The sequence below is a fragment of the Synchiropus splendidus genome, chromosome 19 (genome assembly GCF_027744825.2).
Source record: "Synchiropus splendidus isolate RoL2022-P1 chromosome 19, RoL_Sspl_1.0, whole genome shotgun sequence".
NCBI classification, from domain to species: domain Eukaryota; kingdom Metazoa; phylum Chordata; class Actinopteri; order Syngnathiformes; family Callionymidae; genus Synchiropus; species Synchiropus splendidus.
Genome location: NC_071352.1, coordinates 62,975 through 78,394, shown reverse-complemented (window position 1 = coordinate 78,394; position 15,420 = coordinate 62,975).

Genomic DNA, 15,420 nt, shown 5'->3' with positions numbered 1-15,420 from the left:
ACAAAGTGGGCCGAAGAGTGGGAGTCAAAGTGGGCGGCAAAGTGGGTGGCAAAGTGGTCGGCGCATCACCCGACCAAATATGGCAATGAACAAAGTGGGCGACCGTCACGTGACCAAATATCGTAATGAACAAAGTGGGTGGCGGGTCACACAACCAAATAAGGTAATAAGCAAAGTGGGCGGTCGTCACGTGACCAAATACGGTAATGAACAAAGAGGGCGTCGGCTCACGCAACCAGTAATATGGTTATGAGCAAAGTGAACCGTCCGTTGAACAACCAAATATGGCTATGCGCTATGTGGGCGGCAAAGTGGGCGGAAGAGTGGGCAGCGCGTCACGTGACCAAATATGGTAATGAACAAAGTGGGCGGCGCGCCACGCCACCAAATATTGTAATCAGCAAAGTAAGCGGAGCGTCAAACAACCAAATATGGTAATGAACAAAGCGAGACGCCCGTCACGCAACCAAATAAGGTAATGAGCAAAGTGGGCGGCGCATCACGTGACGTAATATTGTAATGAACAAAGTGGACGGTGCGTCACGTGACCAAATATGGTAATGAGCTAAGTGGGCGGCGCGTCAGGCGACCAAATATTGTAATGAGCAAAGTGGGCGTCGCATTGCACGACCAAATATGGTAGTGAGAAAACATGGCGGCCTAGTGGGCAGAGCTTCACACGATGAAATATGGCAATGAACAAAGAGGGCGGAGCGTCACGCGACCAAATATGGAAATGAGTAAAGGGGGCGGAGCGTCACACAACCAAATATGGTAATGAACAACGAGGGCGCCGCGTCACACGATCAAATTTGGTAATGAACAACATGGGCGGCGAGTCACACAACCAAATATAGTAATGAACAAAGAGGGCGGCACGTCACGTGACCAAATGTTGTAATGAGCAAAGTAGGCGGAGCGTCACTCAACCAAATATGGTAATGAATAAAGTGGGCTGAGCATAACGCGACCAAATATGGACGTGAGAAAAGATGGCGGCGAAGTGGTCGGAGCTTTACACGACGAAACATGGCAATGAACGAAGAGGGTGGGGCGTCCCGCGACCAAATATGGAAATGAGTAAAGGGGGCGGAGCGTGACTAAACCAAATATGGCAATGAACACAGTGGGCGGGGCGTCACGTGACCAAATATGGTGACAAACAAAGTGGGCGGCGCGTCACGCCACTAAATATGGTAAAGAACAAAGTGGGCGCCCAGTCACGCGACCAAATATGGTAGTGAGAATAGATGGCGGCAAAGTGGCCGGCGCGTCACGCGACCAAATATGGTAATGAGCATAGTGGGCGGCGCGTCACGCGACCAAATATTGTAATGAGTAAAGCTGGCGGAGCGTCACACAACCAAATATGGTAATGGACAACGTGGGTGGCGCGTCACACGACCAAATTTGGCAATGAACAACATGGGCGGCGCGTCAAACAACCAAATATGGTAAAGAACAAAGTGGGCGGCGCGTCATGCGACCAAATATTGTAATGAGCAAAGTAGGCAGTGCGTCACACAACCAAATATGGTAATGAACAACGTGGGCGGTGCGTCACACGACCAAATTTGGTAATGATCAACATGGTCGGCGCGTCACACAACCAAATAGGGTAATGAACAAAGTGGGCCACGCGTCACGCGACCAAATATGGTAATGAACAAAGTGGGTCGCGCGTCACACGACCAAATTTGGTAATGATCAACATGGGCGGTGAGTCATACAACCAAATATGCTCGTGAGAAAAGATGGCGGCAAAGTGGGCGGAGCTTCACACGACGAAATATGGCAATGTACAAAGAGGGTCGGGCGTCATGCGACCAAATATGGAAATGAGAAAAGGGGGTGGAGCGTGACAACCAAATATGCCAATGAACACAGTAGGCGGCACGTCACGCGACCAAATATGGTGATAAACAAAGTGGGCGGCGCGTCACGCCAACAAATATGTTAATGAACAAAGTGGGCGGGGCGTCACGCCAACAAATATTGTAATGAGCAATGTAGGCAGTGCGTCACTCAACCAAATATGGTAATGAACAACGTGTGCGGCACGTCACACGACCAAATTTGGTAATGAACAACATGGGCGGCGAGTCACACAACCAAATATAGTAATGAACAAAGAGGGCGGCGCGTCACATGATCAAATATGGTGATGTACAAAGTGTGTCGCGCGTCACGTGACCTAATATTGTAATGAGTAAAGTGGGCGGAGCGTCACACAACCAAATATGGTGTTGAACAACGTGGGCACCGCGTCACACGACCAAATTTGGTAATGAACATGGGCGGCGCGTCACACAACCAAATATAGTTATGATCAAAGAGGGCAACGCGTCATGTGACCAAATATGGTAATGAACAAAGTGGGTTGCGCGTCACGCGACCAAATATGGTAGTGAGAATAGATGGCGGCAAAGTGGGTGTCGCGTCACGCGACCAAATATGGTAATGGGCATAGTGGGCGGCGCGTCACGCAACCAATTATTGTAATGAGCAAAGTAGGCGGAGCGTCACACAACCAAATATGGTAATGAACAACGTGGACGGCGCGTCACACGACCAAATTTTGTAATGAATAACATGGGAGGCGCGTCACACAACCAAATATGGTATTGAACAAAGTGGGTGGCGCGTCACGCGACCCAATATGGTAATGAGCAAAGTGGGCGGCGCGTCACACCAACAAATGTGGTAATGAGCAAAGTTGGTGGCGCGTCACGCGACCAAATATTGTAATGAACAAAGTAGGCGGTGCGTCACTCGACCAAATTTGGTAATGATCAACATGGGCGGCGCGTCACACAACCAAATAGGGTAATGAACAAAGTGGGCCGCGCGTCACGCCACCAAATATGGTAATGAGCAAAGTGGGCGGAGCGTCACGCCACCAAATATGGTAATGAGAAAAGTGGGCGGTGCGTCACGCGACCAAATATTGTAATGAGCAAATTAGGCAGAGCGTCACACAACCAAATATGGTAATGAACAAAGTGGACGCCGCGTCACGCGACCAAATATGGTAATGAACAAAGTCGGAGTCGCCTCACGCAACCAGATATGGTTATGAGCAAAGTGAACGGTGCGTTGAACGACCAATTAAGGTTATTCGCAAAGTGGGCGGCGCGTCACGCCACCAAATATGATAAAGAACAAAGTGGGCGGTGCGTCACACACCCAAATATAGTAATGAACAAAGAGGGCGGCGGGTCACGTGACCAAATATGGTGATGTACAAAGTGGGCGGCGCGTCACACGACCAAATTTGGTAATGAATAACATGGGTGGCGCGTCACACAACCAAATATGATATTGAACAAAGTGGGTGGCGCGTCACGCGACCAAATATTGTAATGAGCAAAGTGGGCGGCGCGTCACACCAACAAATATGGTAATGAGCAAAGCTGGTAGCGCGTCACGCGACCAAATATTGTAATGAACAAAGTAGGCGGTGCGTCACACAACCAAATATGGTAATGAACAACGTGGGTGGTGCGTCACACGACCAAATTTGGTAATGATCAACATGGCCGGCGCGTCACACATCCAAATAGGGTAATGAACAAAGTGGGCCGCGCGTCACGCCACCAAATATGGTAATGAGCAAAGTGGGCGGAGCGTCACGCCACCAAATATGGTAATGAGAAAAGTGGGCGGTGCGTCACACAACCAAATATGGTAATGGCCAACGTGGACGGCGCGTCACACCACCGAATTTGGTAATAAATAACATGGGAGACGCGTCACACAACCAAATAAGGTAATGAGCAAAGTGGGCGGCGCGTCACGCCAACAAATATGGTTATGAGCAAAGTGGGCGGCGCGTCACGCGACCAAATGTTGTAATGAGCAAAGTAGGCGGTGCGTCACACAACCAAATATGATAATGAACAAAGTGGGCCGCGCGTCACACCAACAAATATGGTAATGAGCAAAGTTGGTAGCGCGTCACGCGACCAAATATTGTAATGAACAAAGTAGGCGGTGCGTCACACAACCAAATATGGTAATGAACAACATGGGTGGTGCGTCACACGACCAAATTTGGTAATGATGAACATGGCCGGCGCGTCACACAACCAAATAGGGTAATGAACAAAGTGGGCCGCGCGTCACGCCACCAAATATGGTAATGAGCAAAGTGGGCGGAGCGTCACGCCACCAAATATGGTAATGAGAAAAGTGGGAGGTGCGTCACACAACCAAATATGGGAATGGACAACGTGGACGGCGCGTCACACCACCGAATTTGGTAATAAATAACATGGGAGACGTGTCACACAACCAAATAAGGTAATGAGCAAAGTGGGCGGCGCGTCACGCCAACAAATATGGTTATGAGCAAAGTGGGCGGCGCGTCACGCAACCAAATGTTGTAATGAGCAAAGTAGGCGGTGCGTCACACAACCAAATATGATAATGAACAAAGTGGGCCGCGCGTCACACCAACAAATATGGTAATGAGCAAAGTTGGTAGCGCGTCACGCGACCAAATATTGTAATGAACAAAGTAGGCGGTGCGTCACACAACCAAATATGGTAATGAACAACGTGGGTGGTGCGTCACACGACCAAATTTGGTAATGATGAACATGGCCGGCGCGTCACACAACCAAATAGGGTAATGAACAAAGTGGGCCGTGCGTCACGCCACCAAATATGGTAATGAGCAAAGTGGGCGGAGCGTCACGCCACCAAATATGGTAATGAGAAAAGTGGGCGGTGCGTCACACAACCAAATATGGGAATGGACAACGTGGACGGCGCGTCACACCACCGAATTTGGTAATAAATAACATGGGAGGCGCGTCACACAACCAAATAAGGTAATGAGCAAAGTGGCCGGCGCGTCACGCCAACAAATATGGTTATGAGCAAAGTGGGCGGCGCGTCACGCGACCAAATGTTGTAATGAGCAAAGTAGGCGGTGCGTCACACAGCCAAATATGATAATGAACAAAGTGGGCCGCGCGTCACGCCACCAAATATGGTAATGAGCAAAGTGGGCGGAGCGTCACGCCACCAAATATGGTAATGAGAAAAGTGGGCGGTGCGTCACGCGACCAAATATTGTAATGAGCAAATTAGGCAGAGCGTCACACAACCAAATATGGTAATGAACAAAGCGGACGCCGCGTCACGCGACCAAATATGTTAATGAACAAAGTGGGAGGCGTGTCACGTGACCAAATATGATGAAGAACAAAGTCGGCGGCGCGTCACATGATCAAATATGGTAATGAACAAAGTGGGAGTCGCCTCACGTTACCAGATATGGTTATGAGCAAAGTGAACGGTGCGTTGAACGACCAAATAAGGTTATTCGCAAAGTGGGCGGCGCGTCACGCCACCAAATATGGTAAAGAACAAAGTGGGAGGCGCGTCACACACCCAAATATAGTAATGAACAAAGAGGGCGGCGCGTCATGCGACCAAATATGGTAATGAACAAAGTGGGTCACGCGTCACGCCACCAAATATGGTAATTAGCTAAGTGCGCAGTGCGTCATTGGACCAAATATTGTAATGATCAAAGTGGGCTGCGCGTTGCGCGACCAAAAATGGTAATGCCCAAAGTGAGGGCCGCATCACGTGACCAAATAAAGTAATAAGCAAAGTGGGTGTCCCGTCACGCAACCAGATATGGTTATAAGCAATGTGTGCGGCGCGTTACACGACCAAATATGGTAATGCGCATAGTAAGTGCCGCATCACGTGACCAAATATTTTAATAAGCAAAGTGGGCGTCGCTTGACGCAACCAGATATGGTCATGAGCAAAGTGAGCGTCAAAGTGGCCGGCAAAGTGGGCGGCGTGTCACGCGACCATATATGTTACTGAACAAAGATGGCGGGGCGTTACACGACTAAATATGGTAATGAGCAAAGATGGCGGGGCGTCATGCGACCAAATATGGTAATGAACTAAGTGGGCGGCGTGTCACGCGACCAAATATGGTGTTGAGCAAAGTTGGTTGCCAAGTAGGCGTCAAAGTGGGCGCAGCATCACATGACAAATATGGTAATGAGCAAAGTGGGCTGGCACATCACGTGACCTAATATGGTAATGATGCAATTCTCACTACAAACACCACACCTTGCTTACTTTTGCAGAACCCATTGTATAATTTGGTGAAGCAAGACGAAACACTTATGATATGTTTTTTGAATGATAATGCTGTTCATGAATGTGCCTTGATGTTTTGTAAAACATTTAAATGCACACTTTTTGCTCTTTCAGAATACAGTCAGATGGTTGGACAAGGTGGTTATCAGCCAGTCACAACAGTTAATACCAAGAGTCCAAGGGTCCTGTTTTGTCATTACGTCATGTGGATATTTAATGCAAATATACACCTTCACTGTGGATGTGTTTAGTCGATTTTATCATATTGCAATTGGGAAAGCAACAATGCGTAACATTTAGACATAAATACATTATTTTCATGTTTTCTGAGAAGACAGGTTTCAGTATGAACGGTCACAAATCCCGGAGTCAGACTCTCCAACTCTCTGTTAAACAATCCCTACGACTGTGTAAATTCTCTGGGCGAGCCGCCCAGATGCGTATTCTGAGAGTGGTGTCACTGCCCCAACTCCAACCCGACCGCTACACTTTAAGGCAGAAGGGTAGAGCAACCTCGAAAGCGAACTGTCATTCATTGTCTGCTAGTCAGAATATTGCAGACGGCAAAATCTCTCCACTTTTAACACTCTGATCAAGTGCCTTCTCCTCAGAATAATAGGTATGTATGTATGCTCCTTATTGAAACACGCTGAGTCATGATGTAATAAAGCTAGACAGGAAAAAAGCTTGGTTCTTATTCATTCTCCGGTTTTTGTTCCCCTGTGCTCTCTGTTATGTTTCCCGACAAATTCACAGAGAAAAACCAGCGCAGAATCATAATATGGAAATGCATTTTTTTGGTTTAAATTAGTCTGAATCAGTTTAGTGAATGTGCCACATTTTCGTGGAATTAAATGAAACATATTCACCGTGCATGCATGCGGGCGCACGAACGTACGGTCAACAAATTTTTAAACAGGCATTGTGATCCGCTACTATGCTGTCTATTAGACTGTCACTGCCTGATGCGGTCAGCTGGAAATTCTGGGACTGGAACCGGAAATTGCGCATGTTTTACCAACTGACGTTTACTGGTAAGCGCATCCATCCATGGTTATATCACGTACAGGTGATGAAAGTTTCTTTTTTAACTACTTAAAATTTTTACTTCTACAGTCTAGATTAAGGGTTCTGGTTAGGTTTAGGTCTGTGCAGTCCGACGCCCTCAAAGAGAACCAGAGGGGACATTTTGCATTCGCTTTTGTAGCGAACAGATCAGTAATCCGAACCGGCTCCAAACAGATGTTATAATTCGAGGCGACAGCTCCCACTCCTGCATCAGGGCACCCCCTCGGGACATACCGTCTGCTCCCACATTGAGCAACACCGGGACGTGACGTGCTCTCAGTGACAGCAGATGACTGTCCGCCTATTCTAAGATGGATGCTGCCACCTTGTGGAGAGCGGGTGACCTGACACCCCCTTGTCTGTTCAGGTACGCTACAGCAGTCGAGTTGTCCGACCTGATCATGACATGGTGCCTTTCCACGCGAGGAGCAAAGTGGCGAAGAACTAGGTCCACCGCCATCAACTCTAAAACATTTATGTGGCGGACCTGACCAGACTCCACCCACGCTGTCTCCGTCCAGCGCCCTGCCCCAGCCCGACAGGGACGCGTCTGTGAACATGTGAAGATATCGAGGGACACAACTGATCGGCATGCCCCTTATCAGACGTGCGCGAGAGTCCCAGAACATCAGATCCCGACGTGCCTGTCCGGACAGCACCAGACAGCGATTCTTGTCCTTCACTGGGTCCAGCTTCAAGCGGCTGAACTGGGTGCGCTGCAGACATGAGCCGCGACATGACATTGCAGGCTCTCACACGGGCGTTGTCTCTGGCTGTCGCTACCTCATCATCAAAAAAACCCATCTCCGTGTCTTCCTGATCCACTCTCGCCCCTTTTTTTTAATAAAGACGAGACTTCCTGGTCGAGACATTCTCTCTCCTGCACTGTGCAGGGTGGAGAGACAAAATGCCCGAACCTCCCGCGTGAGCCACACTCGTCCGCTAGGGGTCGCACAAAATGGTCGGTCGTCATCTTCCCCACATCAGAACCGGTGGTCCGTGAAGATGGTGACGTCCTAACTCCTACTCGGAAAACGCGTCGACAAGCAGGAACCGTTGTATTAGGCCACAGGGGTCAAGCCAGGACTGCAGAACCACGTGCAAGTACATGAATTACCAGGCAGAGAATACTTTTGGGATTTTTCATTGAATCTGAAGTCAGATGAAGGAGTCTTTCGTCTCCTCCCTCCACAGAGCACCGCTGCTGGAAGGGCCTGGTCTCGGCTAGCTCACCTCCTGTTCATGGGTCCGTGATGGTTGCCGCCTCCGGTCCTCACTGCTCTCCTCCTGGCGTGGACCCCTTCGGTCCTCCCTGCAATCGGACTGGGAACTAGGCCGCTTGCACGGGGGAGGCGCCTGCCTCTTCTCCGTGCCCACTTTCAGCATGCCAGAAAGCGGGGCCGCCGTCTTACGTGAGCTCTCCAGCTTCTCCAAATGTTCGGTGATCCCCTCACCTTGTAGGAAGGCCGCCATCGTTACCTGGGCCTCCTGTAGCTCCTCCCTAGTCAGGTCCTCTTTGCTGTACAGCATCCTGTCCATCGAGCAGGCCAAGAGCGACATGTTGATGGCCATGCCGTGAAAACCCTCTATACTACTATTTCATCAAGACCCACAAAAGAGTCTGGGTCGAAACAGAAAAATCTAAGCATCATATACATTAACCGATCAGGTAACACAAAGGCAAAGAATATAGCATGATGTGATCAAAACATAACAAAAGCTTTTCATTATTTTTAAATCTTGCAATGTACTGTGGAATAACAGGTAACATGTGCAAACGTCATAATACTATTTCAATGACACCCACAAAAGAATTTGGGCCAAAACAAAAAAAAAAAAAAAAAGAAACTGAAAGTGTCATATACATAAACCGAGTGGGTAGTATGACAATAAAGAATAAATTGTCCCTAGAAATGCGAGCAAAACTCTACAGACACTTTTATTATTATAAAAATAGCAATTTACATAAGAATTGCACGCGAGATGAGCAAACGTCACAATACAAGTAGTTCATCGAGACCCACACTAAAAAAATAAAATGAAAAATAGAACGGATGTTCGCCATATTTTGTGTTCAGACAGCGGAGAAACCTGAAAGCTATTGAGAAGTAAAATATACCAAGGTGACGTTTTTTGAAACATTTCTGTCAAATGGATTGACAAACTTCATTATTGCATGTTTTTCAGTGAGACTGGGTTGTCAGAGACGTGACCTTCCCAACCCGACCCTTTGAGGACCAGTTTTCCCACCACAGGGTTAATGCCTTTGGTTCAAGAACAACGATCAGTTTGGGATGTGATTTGAAACTTTGAGTTATCACAGTTCATCTCAACAATGCTCACTACTACCTGTCATGTTCCGTTCATCAGTGCGTTCATTAAAAAATACTTGAACTGTTCATGGCACTCGATGGTTCGGTGTCTTTCATGCCATCATTTGAAAAAAAGGCTTGTCATGTATCTGCAGTGTGGTGGTTAACACATCTGCCCAACGTGTGGAAGGTCCTCGGCTTGAAACCAAGCACAAACCACTTTGGCTTCTTACAGAGGGGAACCCTGACAACTTGCCTGTGATTTCCACCGTATTATCCACCCCTCTGGAACTCGGATTGAAACCTCTGATAAAAAGTGCCGAACAAACGAAAAAGTCTCACAAACCCTTGATGACAATGTCTTGAGTTGATGTGTGGTTCAAAATCTGAATCAAATCAGTTTTTAATTGAGTTATGGTGGTCCTACACTCTCTGCAACAGCAGAAGTGAAGTTCTGCCAAGGCTTCATGAAATACTGCCATTATTTTCACAGCTCAGTAGGTGGCACTCTAAAAATTGACATGAGGCTTCACTGACATGTTTGTTCAAATCAGAAGAAGTGTGCCATCTGAAAATTAAGGCTGGTATGTTGAGCTGGTTCTCTTCTTTGAGATGATATATCCAGTTGCTGAGAACAGGCGTTCATTTGCCTTCCACCAAGAAAGGAGACTCTCAGTCTTCAGAAGAGGCTGCCCTACAAAGTATATCGGCACCTGTAACGGTATAACAAATGAAAACAAATATTTTGACAACATTGGGATAACAAATGTTAAAAAAAAACACTTATTCATATAAATGCAACTTCCCTCATTTGCCATTGCATGATTTTGAGCATCCAGTGAGTGATAGAGTGAATAATGGCAGACATGAGATACAGTACGACTGTGCTTTCCTGTTGTCCATATATATGTGAAAGGATATAACTTAATGGCGACGAGGCATGGCTTCACGTTGTGCTTAACCGGTGTAGAGTTGGCGTTAGGGTTAGCCTAACCTAACCCTCATCACTAGCAAGGCGTGTTAAGGCAAGAACGCGAAGCACACTGGTAAGCTGATTGTTGTGACATGAATAAAGACACTGGCATCACGCAAGCCTGCAATCTACATATACCCATCCCGCCTTTTCACAACAAAAAAAAGTGTGTGTATTTGTGCAGTTACAGTAGCGACACCGAAAGCTCCAGTGAAGTGTTGAATGTGTCGAAATGTTTGTTGTGTTTTCTGAGATGACCGATAACAATGTGCTGTGTACTGAAATAAATAGACTTTATGTATTGTAAGAATATGGCTTCAACGTCTTTTACAAATAAATACACACATTGTCATATAATAACATGCATATTTTAAAAAATATATAAAAAGTACCACAAGGGGTTAGTGGAATCTTTCATTGGATTCACATTCAGGATGCCTGGCTAATATACATGTTTTTTTGTTTTGTTTTTTTAATAGAATTCTGAAGTAAAGTGGTGGGATTCGATTAAAAAAATTGAGTTAATGACAGAATTTGTGATGAATTAATCTCAATTAATCACTGTTTAATGGTATAAGAATATTTGCCACAAGAAGCCACATTTTTCAATTTGGATGAATTTGGTATATTACTGAAACGAATGATGGAGCCATACATACATTTAAACAACAAAATATTGTTTATTTTCAGTTTGACAATAGCACAATAAATCATGATGGTGTCAATAAGTTTTTATATCACCTTTTTGAAAAAAAAGCTCTTTTAATGTCTTGAAAATATTTGTAGTGTAGTAGTGGAAACCCTGGCCATTGTGTAGTGAAAAACCTCCCTGAACAAAAGCAAACACGTGCTTTTGTTTGCTTTTGTTCAGGGATTCCTCCATGTTTGTTGTTGTTGTTGTTGTTGTTGTTGTTGTTGTTGTTATCATCCTAGCTGCCACGTGTCTTGTCCATCAATGTGATCAGTGGACCAGGAACTCCTGCACTTACAAAGGTTCCCTGTTGTCTGGAGAGCAAACTGTTAAATTAAAAAAAATAAATAAATAAATAAAGTTGTAATTAATTGTAATGATGTTGTAATTAATTAATCGTAATTGATTCGTCAAAGTCCCACCATTTATATATATATATATATATATATATATATATATATATATATATATATTGTCTTCGCCATGGAGGAGCCTGAATGTCTAGCCTTAATGGTAAAAGTATTTCTAGATTTGTTTATTATCTAGATTTTATGTTTATGTAGATGTATGTTTCCCCAAATTCATATGGCATTGGTGGAAATTAAATTATTCATAATTATATTTATAGGGTAATGACATGGAACCTCTGACCACATCATCAGATCCCAGTGATAAAGAACCATATTTCATATGTCAAATGCCACGTCTGCCCCGTTTTTTTGTTTTTTTTTTGTCAACAAAAAGGAATGGCTTGACTTAAGGAAAACTCAAAAAGGACGAGGCTTTACTGGGCTGCAATGGACTGATGTCGTTTCGAAAGGAATTATAACAGTCCATCCACACTGCAGCTTTACATTTAAACAGCACTCATCAAAAACATTACATTCCCCTAAAACCAGTTCACTTTTTAAATGCTTTGGTTATTGCCGATTTGAGGATTTCTGAGGATTGCCCTGTCACCTTCACCATCGACATAAAAGATGAGCACACCCTGAAAGCTGATGTGGTGAGGTGTGCCATATTTCCTGCAGGCATTCCAAACAGTTTTCCTAAGGCTGTATGTAACTCAAGCAGTGAGGAGGCCTGTCATGTTCATTTGTGATGGCTCTCTTGTTTCACTGTATTCCATCTCATTCATCTCCTGTGGGATGGCATTACAAGAACTTTTACAAAAGTACTATGAAGTGGACGCTGGCCAATTCCAAAGTGAAAACTCACTAGCATAATAATCAAGAGCATCCTTTCACTAACCCCTTGTGGTATTTTTAATATATATATATATATATATATATATATATATAATCATTTCCAAGCCTTGTCTCCTTCCATTCTAATTCAAATGAATTTCAAGGTATAATTTAATTGAGAAAATTTAAAAACATTGGAAAAATGATGTCATTGTATACAGTAGTTCACCAAATCAGTGTCAATTCAGTCTGTCAGGTAGGTGGCTGCAGGGATTTTTTTTATGTCCAGCAGATGTTGGCATTCAGTGACAGTATCAACACAGTGTGTCATTGTGTGGAAACGCATCAAGCGTTTCCACACAATGATCACTACACCTTGTGTGTTTGTTCGCTGGTGAGTGTACCTAAAATTCTGTGCTTAGAGTAAAGTTACATATCGGTTATAGCTGTACAATTAGTCATTTGTGATTTCCTAAACGTATTTAGAGTGAGCTAAAGGTGCAATGGCAGTGCGAGTGTCACGGCTCAGACAATGTGGAGAAGCCAAGCGCAGGAAGTATAGAAAGGCTGATACCAATATGCCCACAAAGAGTCCAAGACAAGAGCCAACACAAATGGGGCCTGGCCCGAGTCCAAACAAATAACTAAGAGGAACTCCAACGGAGCAAGCTCAACCGAAATCCAGGGAGCATCAAAAGAGTCCAGAAACACACTGACAACAGGTCGGGCACGAGTGACAAGGAACTAAGAAACAAGAAAACATCAAATAGAATAAACTTACAAAAATTCTCAGGCACAAAGGCAAAAAAAAAAAGTCAATCCAGGAAGAAAAAAAATATGTGGAAGTAAAAGGCCAAAATGTTCAGAACAGGAGTCCAAAAGCAAACCACCATGTAGAAACATTCACAATGTGGAGCTGCATCAACCTCCAGCTTCTCCTTTAGAGGTGGAGGTTCATCAGTGAGAAATTGATTGCAGCTGCTGATCGCGCCCGACACTGTCAAGAGAGTTAAAGACACACACACAGGAGCAGGAAGTAGCTGACAAAATAAAAGCATGGTGTGAGGGGCCATGACAGTGAGAGCAGCTGAATGAATGACAATATTGAAACTTTTGATAGTCATATTTATTGTAATTATTTAGAGTATAACCTATACTTTTAGCAGTGAAAACAAAAATCAAGTCTTTTACAGAACAAACAGCAGCAAGAACAAACAATAGTGCAAATAGTGCAATGCTGAGAATCATAAAACAGAAACACAACTATACCAAACTGGGAAATTAACTGCAGTGACAATGGTTTGGTAACACAAATATTTTCAGCCACACAAACAAAATAAATTATTTTCGTAACTCTAGATATTATGATAAATAAAATAACAAATTAAATAAAAAATGCTGCATAAAGTGCTTCAGTAGTGGTAGTAAGACATTTAGGAATTTCACTCATCAACATTGCTATCCCACAAACCAATGACTGTACCTCATGTGGAGAAGCTTCTCAAACTTGAGCTCTGACGGCGTGTTTCTCTTTGGAGGGAGAATCAGTTCTCCCAAGGCTAAATAGACCTTATACTGGGGCAACGGAGGGAGTGGCTGCATTAAGTTTGAGAGACATTTTTTTATCAATGGAAATTGATTCAGAATGCCTCAACCTGTTTCTTCTTTGATTTGAGGTATGAAGCTTCTTTGTTCTCTGCAAAGCCAAAGAACTCCTCCTCTCTGCTGGTAGACAGTTGCTGTGTGGTGGTGGTGGCAGCAGACTTGCCTTCACCAGATCCCTCCGCTTCGGATCATGCAGCCAACGAAGCTTGAATTTTGGTAGCGTCACAGCACCAGGACAGAATCCTCACTTCCGAGGACACGTGCAAACCTTGTTTTGATGGCCTACAATGACACATGACAAGAAAAAGTAACTATTCAATATTCCATGAGACAGTAGGCATTGTTTAAAAATGCACTAAACATCAGCAGCATGCCATAATTTTATACAGAATCTATTTTAATTAGGCGTGGGACTTTAACGAGTTAATTACAATTAATTAATTACAACTTATTATTATGATTAACTAATTACAACAAAAACATAATTAAATTGAATTGAATTGAACAGTTTGCTCTCCAGACAACAGGGAACCAAAAGCAAACAAAAGCATCTGATTGCTTTTGTTGAGGAATGTTTTTCTCTAACAATGGCCAGGGTTTCCACTACTCTGGATGTACTTGAAATTCTTATAAAATTGAAATTTTTATACAAATATTTTCATGACATTAAAAGAGCTTTAGTTTAAATAAGGTGGTATAAAAACTTGAATATCGCCACCATCGTGATTTATTGTGCTATTGTCAAACTGATGTAAAATAAACAATATTTTGTTGTTTAAATGTATGTATCGGTCCATATGGGTCCAATTGAAGGATGTGGCTTCTTGTGGCAAATATTCTTGTATGATTAAACTGCGATTAGTTGGGACTAATTAATCAGAAATTATCCAAATAATAAGATTCTTTTTTAAATCGAATCCCACCCAAAATTATTTTATAATATCCACATCACAGACACTGGCATCTGTGATACAGTATTTTCCGATTTTCACTTCTTCCATTTGTTTCAGTTTGCCAAACACCAACCTCCCTCTACCTTTAACCAGGACACTGTTCCTGAACTCCTGCTTCTGCTATCAACTTTGGAACACAGACCTGACTTTACTTGAGCTTTTTGTCATGTCCATGTTCAGCACTTTTATTTTGTTGTTCCCCAGTTGTGTGTTTTTCTGTTTCCTCTCCTGCTTTCCTGCAGCTTCACAGCTACACAGCTGGGACCAATTTTGCAATCAAACCTCGCTGATTTCAACACCTTGGCTCCAGACTGTGTTGGCAGAAGGTCACTTCACATCCACAGGTAATGATCTTCCTCTTGTGCCATTGCTTTCCTATGTGATTGATAGATTTGGCTTGTGTCAGTTGATCAGTCGAGGCCTCATTTAATAGCTCATTGCTGACATCTGCTGGTCATTGGATGTAACCCAGATGTTATGTGGTTAACTGTCCGTT